The sequence below is a fragment of the Melopsittacus undulatus genome, chromosome Z (assembly GCF_012275295.1).
Source record: "Melopsittacus undulatus isolate bMelUnd1 chromosome Z, bMelUnd1.mat.Z, whole genome shotgun sequence".
Taxonomy (NCBI): domain Eukaryota; kingdom Metazoa; phylum Chordata; class Aves; order Psittaciformes; family Psittaculidae; genus Melopsittacus; species Melopsittacus undulatus.
The window spans coordinates 98728205-98740230 of record NC_047557.1 but is presented as its reverse complement, the minus strand read 5'-3'; the positions used below and the strand labels follow the sequence as shown (position 1 = coordinate 98740230).

Sequence of the window (12026 nt, the reverse complement as noted above, 5' to 3'; positions counted from 1 at the left end):
AACACTGGAATTATTGCTGCACTGTGAGTACATCCTAAGAAAGAAGTAAGTACCCTGTGGTCTGGATTTGATAAACTACTGACTGTATCAGAATGTAATTAGTCCTTCCAATAACAAACGTTACTAATGGTGACACTTCATCTGTTTCACGCACACATAAATGCATAACAGAGTTTTCATAGTTCTTTAGCTCTCCTCCTCCCCTCATCTCACGTTTTGTCATCAGAAGGGCTAGGGTTGAGTTATTTTTAATGAAAAAGAAACTATTTTTCACTTTTTATTGGACTAATTGAATTTGCAGAAAGACTCCAATATATTTTTGTTCTTGATATATTATTAAGTAAAGTCATACGGCAGAATGGATGAAAAGACGTTCGAGTGTTTGAAATATGATCATAAAAGCCAGCCTTTCATGCACTTAATTAAACTGCTGTCTTTAATTTTGAATGCATTATTTTCACACTGGACTGATAATGTCTTCTGCACTGCCCTTCTTATCTTTCTCTGAAGTCAGTAATATTAAAATCTGCCTTTTGAAATTAAGAAGCCAACAGCATTATGAATGTACTGTTACTTTGTCAAACACAGATATGGCTGCATTTTCTCTGCTGTGCATTTCACCTTCTTTGTATATCTTATGGGCCAGCCAACTGCTATGCACAAATAGAAAGAAAGGAAATTGCTTCTGTCCATTTCGATGACTTATTCTCTGGTTGGCTTTTATTTATAATGATTTAAACAAAATCTTCTGGTGATTTATGAAGACCTTCAAAAGAAAAATAAGCAAATGTGAAGGTCAAAAACTGAAGCTTGTTAATACGCATGTCATAAAAAAATACAACAAAAATGAGTCAAGGAAAAATGGTCACAACAGATCCACTGGAAATATGTGACTTTCATAAATTTGACAGTATTATGCCTTTGAAATAATTAAAAAAATCGGATGATGTCCAGACAGCTTTAGCTTTGAAATGAAAGATTTTTAATTCCGAAATAAAACTTCTCTTAATTTGTATTGTAAAACCTTGAAAGCAGACTTAATGTGCAAACTAAGACATAAAGGCCTCTGTCCAACAACCCTTGGGAGAAGGTTTTCAAAAGAGTTCTCTGTTGACCAGTTCTCCTGAGGCTGAATGTTTTAAACCTTTCAGTGCCTTTAGGGCCATTTGGTACACAGGTAATTTCAAACTTCTGCTAAGGCTCCCACAAGTGGCACAGCCATGAATATGCTATGACAAATATATGAATGCAACAGCATTACTCAAGTGTGTAAAAGCTGCTAAAACAGAGACTACTAATTTCACACTGAAAGTGGAAGCTTGGTGTTGAATCCTGAGTTTAATAATCTAGGGTAATACTGAGCACCTTTACAAGTAATCTTCAATGAGACTGAAATGCAAGTAAGGTCTTCAAAGTTAGTTAAGGTCTGCAGGACTGGAACTGGAACTTTGATCAGCAAAGTTTTTTGATCACTAAAATAGCACATATTCATCTTAGAACATGCTGTAGTTAGAAATGTGTGATATGCTTATCTGGATTAGATCAGGACTGGTAATTTCTTCATATCCTGGCTTTAGACTGCATACAAAGCTTCTAATAGTAGTCTGCAGTTAGGCAATAGCCGCTGCTGTTGTAAGATGAAACTACAAAGTAGCTGTACTTTAGGAGTTAGAAAGTGCCATAGAATATGACGAGGTCTATTGTCTGGGAACTAGAATCTGTAATGCAAGGGAGTGTTAGCAGAAGGTTTTAGTGCTGTCAATATAAATGACCACATTGCTACCTTTAGATAAGAAAAAAAATAGTTTCAAAAGAAATATTATAGGTACAGATTGTTTGTGTACTTCTAAATTTCAATGAAAAGACATGCAAAATCATATCAGAATTATTAGCGTAAAACCTTAAATTTTAAGCCCTCTCTAGAAATACACAGCCAAGAAATTTGAAAACTGGCCTTCAATTGAGGTCCAAAAGGTTCCTGTAGGAACAGCAGTGGCATTTAGACATCAAACTACTCAAAGGAGACTGTCAATCAGGTACTTAGTCTCTTAAAAGATACCAATTATGCACAATGATGGCCATAAACCAAGATGACATTTCTCTTAAGTGTCAAAACTTTAATAAAATGGCATGTCTAACAAGCCATCACATGGTTGAATGGCTGATGATGCATTTAATCTGAGCATAACATTTTTATAGACATGAAAAGGCATTTTATGTTCATCTTTCTAGTTCTCGTACAGAAATGTGATGCTGTTATATACAGATTTCTAACATGGCTGAGCTGTGCTTTGTGAAATTAAAGACAGTAATTGGACTGCTTTGAATCTGAATTAAGACATTCTTAATCAGTTCACATTGAAATGCCAACAGCTTTCATTTATTTGAGTTGACAGCAAAAATGCAGAGTTAGGAACTGAGATTTTCTGGTATGACTCACACAATAAGTCAAACACCCCTAAAAACTCAGTGAAGGCTGGGAACCTGATTTTTTAGGCATATCCAAAGAAAAACTTACTGTGTGACTGAGGGTTGCCTATATGGCATTGTATTTCTTAGCACAATGTAAACACTCCTGCATTTCTATCTTGCCTTCTTACTACTAGCATCAAAAAAAGACTGACTGAGGGACCTGCACTGCAGGAGTAAGTCTGCAGTAATGTCTCAATGTCTCACCATATCTTGGTCAGGCATACTTACAGCAGCTTTAAAACAGTCAATGCAGATGCTAATAAACACATAGCATCAAATTATTAATGTCAAAGTTGTTTTCATATCTTTCAACTCAAAGTGTGACTTTAATGGATCATTTTAGGTTCCTACATGTTTTCATTTAATGCTGAGGAAGCCATGAGGAATACAACTCTGGCTACAGGTGTCTGGGCCATGTCAACCTGTTATTTTCATATTCAGTAGTGTTCTTCTCTACTAACTGAGCTCTGTGAACAACAGCAATAAGGGGAGAAACAATTTAGGCATTTTATTGTTGGAATCACAACAGTTATCACATTTAAGCACACTAGTCTTTTCTAGAAGTAAGGCTGAGAATGAGTGTAGGTAAAAGCAGCCATCCATCAACACTAAATTGCTAGAGTGTACTTAGAGAAGCTATGTTTCAAAATAGAGTTGTTTAAATGCATCTTGAAGAGAAAAATAAATCATAAAGTTTTAATCCTTTTGTTCCAGCTTTCCTTTTTTTGATTTGCAACAAATCTCAGTATTAGCCTAAATGACCCTGAATGATCCTTAGATTTTTCCAAGCATGCAAAAACTTAAGGTGAGTTTAGATAGCTCTTGAAGAGATGCATATTCCTTAAACTAGTGGAAAGTTTCTAAAGAACAATGCTGCTTTAAGTATAAAATCATATTTGGTCAACAGACCACCCTAAATCAAGGAATTAAACGGATGTTTGTCTGTCCCACTTTGAGGTTTCTGAGTTCTAAAATTTTTAAATCCTTCTTTAGAATAACTGAGGTGTATTTTTTTGTGGTTTTTTCACTTAGAATTGGTCATTTAAAATATTTTTATTTTAAAATCTAAAGGATATTGTAAACTAAACAAATTGGATACAACAATAATTTTCATTGGGCAAATAAAATTTCATTTAATTAGTGACAACTAACAGGATAATCCTCAGAAATACTTTCCTTTCTTGTTTAACTTTTTTTTTCTAGTTTGACACCAAACTTGACTTGATCTAAAATAAAATAAGTTGCACAAGGGAGAAAAAGAATTATCAAACAAAAAGAAGTACATCTCCATGTCTTATGTGAAAATGAGCTTAAATAAATCATATGAAAATAGCTTTATTTGTAAATAATATAATTTGTTTAGTGGCATGGCTAAGGAACAAAGTTTAGTAATCAACTAACAAGAAAAATGCCAAGCACACAAAGCAAAAAGTGTTAAGTCCTTGAGTAAATGAGATTGTGTGTTCTCACTGAAATTTAGAAAGTACACCTAACTGTAACAAAAGCTAAATACAGAAAATCTCGACTTAGAGCTCTAATGGTTTGCATCCTGGTCATTACAGAAAAGGAATATCTATGTAAATGATTTATAAATCAAATTAGAAACAAATATAAAGGAATTTAATTTGAACTATTATACTTTGGGTTTTTAAGAACATCAGAGACCTTGGATTCTGGCGATAGTTATCAGATTTCCAAAGAAGTCAACCATTCTAGAGAATCCAGCCTCCTCACATATCTAAGCTACAGTAATTCTGGAGGCCAGAACAGTTTTTGGGAAGAACTGAGCATGAACTGTCCCTTTTCACATGCTCATTATGAATGGTAGGAAGACTTCTGTACTCATTTCTTCTTATTAAATTAAGCTTCTAGCACCATCAAATTAATACATATTATCTATGCCCTTCTATGCCATGATGCTGAAATTACAAGACCATTTAATTCCTAGAGCAAGCAATGGGATATTGAGTGTCATACAGATTCCCTCTCAAGCTGAGTGGAAATTCATTTATTTAAAATATTATTGGAATATTTATGCTTTACAATTTAGCAGAAGTTGCTAATCCACTTGCACTATCACTTATGTAACCCTGAAGCTCAGCTCCAACTTTCTTCCTCCACTTCCAAATTTTTTGCTGCCTAACAAAGCTACACATGTACAAGATGGGTCATCAGTCACAGTAAGAAAAATTTTTCATCATATTTAAGCAGAAAAAAAAAAAACTTTGAGAATGTGGGTTTGCTAATTTCTGGCACAACTACCTTTCCTCTGAACCATCATGAATAAAGCCTTATCTCTATAAACTACACATGAATCATGGTGATATTGAGGGCTGTTTGTAACTGCAATGAAGCCTACAGAACTTCCTTCATTTTACTCCCATGTAAGTGCCTGTAAAATGTAAGACTGCCTAGGATTTCTTCTGGGATATAGATTTTCACCAGTTTATCTTGTTTTCAGCTCTATATCTTCCTGGAGGAGAATACAGCAAGAAAGGAAGAGAGTAAATAATGAAGAGAGCATTGTAGAAGTTCTCAAATTGTCTTAAGGAGCAGCCGGTCTGTGCACTATGTGGTTAGGCTGAGTAACAGTTCTCTCTTTAAAATTACTGTACTTCAAATATGGGCTTCAAGAATGTTTCATGCTTTCTAATGACACAGTTATGAGAATCTAAACACTAATTTCTGCCTCCTTACTGATTTATCCCCCCTCCCCCCCATGTTGTTTTTCTAATCAGAAAATGTGTGCATCCAAGGTGATTTGGCAGCAGGTACCCTCACTACAGGCATGAATCCCATTCAGGTAGGCATGTTCCATTGCAGTTTGCTAATGGTTCAACTGCAGTAAATGGATCTAGTAGAGCAGGAAGATAACAAGTTTTGGGTGTGCTCCTCAGAATCTGACATATTTAAAAACAGGTCTCATAAATGCCATATGCTGACATTTTGCATTAAAGAGGTCCTAGATTTCCCATGAGCTGAAATTTTCTGTGCATTTCTTGCCTGTATTGCATATAGATATTTGTCAAAATGTGTAAAATAAATAGTCTTTAAAAGTTACAATCTTTCATTCAGTCACTCAAATAACATATGCAGATCCTATTTTTCAGTAATTACATTTCCAAAGAGCAGAGTTCTTTCAGCATATCAAATTGCTACTGACATATGCCATCCGTCTTAAATACTGTTTTCAGCATTCTAATTTCTTTTTCTAATCATGGGTCCGTGATGACAAATTAAAACAATATTTTGCGTGCAATTCATATTTTACCGAAATTTAAAATGGCAAGAAAAGGATGAGTATTCAATTTATTTTCTCTTCTCAATTAATACAGCAATTAAGATAAGGGGTATAAAACTGGCTTAATTGGGTTGCCATGGCAACTAATTGCCCAATTTTTTTTTTTTTTTGCAAAATAGCATGTTTTAGGTGGAATCAATCTGTGGTAATTTAATTATGTACAACATGTAGCAAGAGGACAGGTTAGAGACATGTAAGTAAAAGTTCTAACTTCAAATTTTTGCACATCTCTCTGTTGCTCCAGCACTTTCTAGATGTCATCTGCTACTATTCATTACACATAGTACAAAATGGATATGTTTCTTTTTAATGATTTGGAGTAACAAAACTTGCACAATAAATGGGATTTCGATTTGCTTGGTGTAGTTCAGTTGGTCCTTTTAAACAGAGAAAGAAGACCCTGCCTCACTTCATCCTCATTTTGCTTTGCATATGCCACAGAGGAAGGGCAGTAGTGCCACTCAACTGGCTGCTTTGTATATGGAACTGGACACAGCAATATCAGGTTGTGGCTTTTTTTAGCTGGCCAGTGTAGCCCAAGACATGAACTGGAATCACACCAACTTAGAGTCACATTTTTTTATGTGCCTCCATCTCTCCTAACTCCTACTTTGCTCAAATTCCATTAAACAGAAGTCTCTGCTCCTGGAGCTTATTTCCAGCAGCTCAGCCCTGCCTGTGGCTGCAGGTGGCTTCTGTGCCAGTGCTTCTCCTGCCAGACTCTTGGGTGGTGGTGTTACATAGGGAGCAAAGTACTTTTAGGAAACAGCTCCTTTCAGTCACGCAGAGTTGCTGTAAGAACTTGCGCTCACTGTGACTTAGCACTCTTAAAGCTACATCAGTTAAATTTTTGGACCCTTAATTCCATCTCTGAGCATGTTTACCACCTGGAAGACAAGTCACATTTTTAAGGACATTTACTCTCCTCTATGTTTTAATGTACTAAGAGTACTTGTAGTCCCAGTTTTTGTCTCAATGGTTCCCTGGTGATGAAAAAGGCATCACACTTCCATTAGGTCTCAGTGGGAGCCCATTACTGCTGCGCTTTCCAGAGTCACCATAGCAGGAGGAAAGTGAAGCTGAAAACTGCATTTAACCAGATCAGCAAGACTGAGTATTAGCGTTTCCTCACTTGTCGCCAGCAGCTGCCATATTTGAACAGCTTAAGTGGATTTGCTATTGTCATGGGTTCAGCCGTGGCAGTCATTTTTCTCCTTCTTGTAGCTGGTGCAGTGCTGTGTTTTTGACTTCTGGGCTGGGAATAGTTGCTTGATAGTGAGCATGTTTTGAGGGTGTTATTGTTCAAGGCCTTTGTTTTTGTTCAAGTGCCTTTTGTTCAAGGCACGTGTTCTGCCGGGGAGGAGGGGAGTCCGGGAGGAAGGAGAGACAGGACACCTGACCCAGGCTAGCCAATGAGGTATTCCATACCATAGCACGTGATGCCCAGGATGCATACTGGGAGAGAGAGCTGGAGGGGTGAAGCTCTGGAGGAAAATGGAGGAGGGAGCACGCGGTGCTCGGCCGGGCAGGGTGGAGTGAGTTATGGGTCGGTGGCTGGTGGGGTGTTGTATTCTTTTCGCTTGTTATTGGCTGTATCATTATTATTGTGTTATGCCTTAGCTATTAAACCGTTCTTGTCTCAATCCGTGGGGGCTACATTCTTTGGATTTTCCTTCATAACTCTCCGGGAGTTGGGAGACTTGGTTTAAACCACGACAGCTATGTATCAGGCAAACAAAGGTAACCAAAGCTTTTCTCTTAGACAGATAGAAAATGTTGCATAAAGGAAACATTAACTAGGGTATCATGTCTGCAAGATAACGTGAGTGATTATTGCATAACTATGGTGAATTTAGATATGTTTTATTAAAGGAAAGAGAGAAGCCCATTTTAGCTTTTTTAGATTTTACATTTCCCAGATATATTTTAGCTTCACTTTTAAAATGTTTGTGTTTTGCTCCTCCCTTTCTCTTTCTAAACTGTGGATCAAACTCTCACTATAGAGGGGAAAAAAGACCATTCCTGGAGAGTTCTTAGCATGACTGACCTTATGAAGATAACAAACAGGTTTCCTGCTTTATGATGGTAATCCCAAATACCCCACTGTAGAATGAAATCTGTAGGATGACACTGTAACACAGGAAATTTGCTGGTCTTTTCCAAGTGGATTTCTGAAACTCAGATGATTTCCTGTCTGTATTTAACTTGTGTTTTATAGTTACATTCCCAATAACTGCACTGTGCGCTTGTTATACTGAGTTGGTTTTAGTGATTAAAATTCTAAATTCAGGAAATAAAATTATTACCATTATTGGCACTTTTGTTAATTAGATGAAATATCTGGTATTTTCCAGGTTTGCACAAACCTGACTTTGTCCCATTATGAGCTCATTCTCAGATTAAACACAGTTTATGACACTTTAATGTGTTAACTCTGCTTCATGATATTTCCTACTGGTGTTTAACTTCTTCTTTAATAGACCAGAGACTCTATGTCCACACAAGTCTTTAATAAAAAGTTTAAAATTTTAAAGCACTAATGTGACCTTTACTGAAATCAAAAGTACAGAGAAAATTAGGATAATAATTCAAAAATATCCTTTAAGTGAATTTTCCCCCAATAAGTCAGAATTTATTATCTACAAAATTAATACTGTCTCCATCAATGTTCTTACATATTGTCTCAATTATGTTAGAGACAGAAAAAGTAACCACTGAAATCAGAAATAACATGATTCACACTTTACTGCAGTTAATATGTTGAAATCAGATAATTTCAGATAATGCTGAAAAATAATATCCTAAAGTTAAAATAATATCATAAATGACTAAATTACTTCCTTCAGTGGAAAAACTATTTTCTATCGTCCATTCATGGTTACTGGTAAAGAACAGTTTGGTGATTTACTGAAAAAAAAGGATAAAGATGTGATGAATTTATGTAAAAAGCTATCAAGAATGAAGCTCTTGGTTTTACATCTGACAGAAATCGTCGACATATTACAAATAAGAAAAATGCTCTGGCACTTGTCCCCTGTGCTGAAGCGCAACAACAAGAAGCCAGTGCGTGTTGAATCCAATGACAGGTTCTCTATTGACATCAGGGAAAGAGGATGAAAAAAGTATCACTGTGGGTTTTGTTTTCAGCTGCCTCCACTCTTCACCCAAAATAGCACACAAATGTGAGGCCATAATAGGACAACAGTATTTTTTCTGTAATTATATAAATATACGTTGTCAATATTAATAGAAAATAATATAATTATTTACCAGTTTAGTGTATATCTAAGGTCCTTCAGCAATGTCTAAGGTCTTATTCGATTTTAGAACCTCACCTGATTACAAGTGCTGTTAAAAGGCAGCGCACAGCTCAGACAACCTCCACCAGTAAGCATCATGTTCGCAGTCCCTTATACTAACAATTGGCAAAATTAACACTGCCGAAACTTGTGCCAGTGCTGTCAGAAACTGAAGCAGGGGAAGAGGGATGAGATGCTGTTGATGTGGCCACACAGACATGTAGACCTCTAACTGAGCTGGCTTGTCTGGGAAGCCTTGCAAGAACTGAGGTGCTGTGTTATGCTTGGAGCTGTACTGGGCACCAGCTCACACCGCTGCACTGTGCACTGGACACTACCAGCGCTCTTCTATATTCCTCAGTTAAAAGAAGGGAAGTCGATGGCAGTTCAGACTTTCTCAGTGCATGTGACACTCATCTCAGATTTGATCTGGAGATAAGCAGATAGGCAAAAGAAATAATAAGTTGAATTTAATGCTTTTGGAAATAGTGTCTCTGATTAAGTATGTTTTTTAATTTCCTCTCTTTCCTTTTCACCTCAAGCCTGTTTGCCAAAGCAAATGATTTGCTTTTTTGGAAATGCCTCTGAATGCTCATTTTATCATTTTATCTCATTTGCCGATTCTTAATCCTGTCTTTTTCTGCCTTCTCACATAAAACTCCTGGCCATATTAGCTGGTATTAGACTAACCTGAACAGAGAGACCTGCAGTCCACAGAAAATGCTGGTTTAAAGAAAATGCATGCAGACATGTTCAATCTAATTTTCTTCCTTTTTAAGTTAACATAACCTTCTCTTATAGTCCTGAAAGAATTCTGCATTCTTTCCATATTGTCATACCATAATTTGGCTTGTCATCTAATGTAATATCCCTTTTCGAGACAGACATTAGCTATGATTGGTAGAAAAATGAAGTGGGCTTTGCAGCTTTGCAAGTTAGCATTATTAGTGGTCTGGAAATAACTAGGGGAACACATTCCCAGAGGTATTATCTGTTCCAGTCATAACTTCCGGGGACAAGACAGACCTACCCCTTGAAATCAGTTGTAAAATTTCCTTTAGCCACAGAATAGAAGGAGATTGCAGAGTGGCACCACATGAAGCAAACTGTGAAAGGAGCAGTCCAGCCACAACAGACAGTGTGGGAACTGCAGCTTGCCTGTCCCTTTTGAGGTCTGCCCAAGGAGCAGCACTGATCCACTGCAGACCCCAGCATCACTTTCCTGGCCTGCAGTGACCAGAGGCAGCTGTCTCTGCATGGTTGAGCCTGGGGCTCTGGAGCTGCTCCTGCTCCTCTTGCCTCCCCGCATTCCACTCTTACATCTTAATACAGACCAGCAGAGATTTTTCCAGTTATCAACCTGTATCTATGTTTAATGTGTTTCACAAGTAGCTGGATAATTAATCCAGGGTGATACAGACCACAAGGTTAAGATCAGCTACTTAAGTTCTGCTATTTATTGCCACTTCCACATGTAGCTGAGCTACATACATTGAAGTAGTACAATACTCCTGAATGATCATTATTAACACTTTAGCATGACAGTACTAAATGTACACATGTGGTTTCCAATTACTTCATTCAAAGAAATCAATAATGTTGGCATAGATTAGCTCCTGCACTAATTGTACTGCAGAAATACAAATGGACACAGCAACAGCCACCTGAATTAGGTGCTGACTCAGTGCCCCAGTTTAACAGGATTCCTTTCTGTAATATCTTCTCTTGCTTTGCTCTTCACCTTTCCCTTCTCTCACTTTTCCAGAATAAAAAAAAAAAAAAAAAAAAAAAATCTGGGAATTAAGAATGGTCACTTAGCAATGAGGTTCTTGGCTTAGAATAAATGAGCAATGCATATTATATCATGCTAAGCACAACTTAAAGGTATGCCCCCAAATCCGCTTTCATTCAGGCTAGTTTCCACAGTTGGGAATATTCAGCTTCTTGTTCTATCTATCATCTTTGAGAATACTTGACTTCACCTTTAAACCACATTCAACCTTGCCCTTTTGACAGTCCCACAATAATGTTATCCTGAATTTTTACTTTAATTGTAAAATGACATTTCCCAGTGTATCAGATTTTAAGATGCATTTAAAAACTCTTTATCCAACAGCAAGTAAAACACAGAAATAAGTTTAGTGCCACATTTTCTATGGAAATGTCCTAAGAAAAATATGTATATGAATATATAAGTAAATCATCATCTCAGCAGAATTCTTTTTCTTTTATACTTAAGGCGATATTTTCTTTTTCCTGTCAGGCCCTGCAAATGTTCCCTGAGTCATGTGGTTACAAAAATGTAAAATTACTCTCCTAAAAAGAACATTTTGCAATTCATCACTAGGGCTAAACCAGCTGCAGCTGTGAGCGAGTGTTATATTACAGACAAATCTTTTATTTAGTTTGTGTCTTTAGCTCTGGAGACTTGGAGCATTCAGGATTTTCTCTTCCTTTCCCTGTTCCAAAGAAGTCACTCACTGAATTTTCACTAGATAGTTTAATTTTTATTATATTTGACAGAAGGAACTTTAACCCACATAATATGTAAAAAAAAATTATTTTTAACACGGATTTTTACTCACGTCTTTATTGTCACAGTCATTGTATTGAATGGAACAGAATCCAGCATATCAGTGATGAGTTGTTATTGGTATTTAGGTGCCTTAGGCTTACTATCTGTTCAAATATTATGAAGAAATTAACTCTGATAAAGACGATTTATGACTTTCTGAGAATGTTCACAGACAGTTTACATCTAGCATTAAGATCTCAGTGTAGGAATAAACTCTTCTAAGCTTGAAGTTTTAAATTAATTCCTCTGTTTGTCACAACGATACCTAATACCCTTAGATGGCCACCCAGCAAAGTGTTGAAGCACGTGCTGAACTTTACACATGCACCTTTCTGAACAGAAAATTTCAAGCAGGGGAAAAAAAAGACATGTACTTTAA

The 12026-nt window shown here is 36.6% G+C and overlaps 1 protein-coding gene across 3 annotated transcripts in view; it reads right to left on the bottom strand.

Annotated features, from left to right (window-relative positions):
• The window catches only part of CDH13 (cadherin 13), a 510139-nt gene that overhangs the window by 34225 nt on the left and 463888 nt on the right, over window positions 1-12026 (bottom strand). The gene's annotated exons all lie outside the window — the stretch shown is intronic.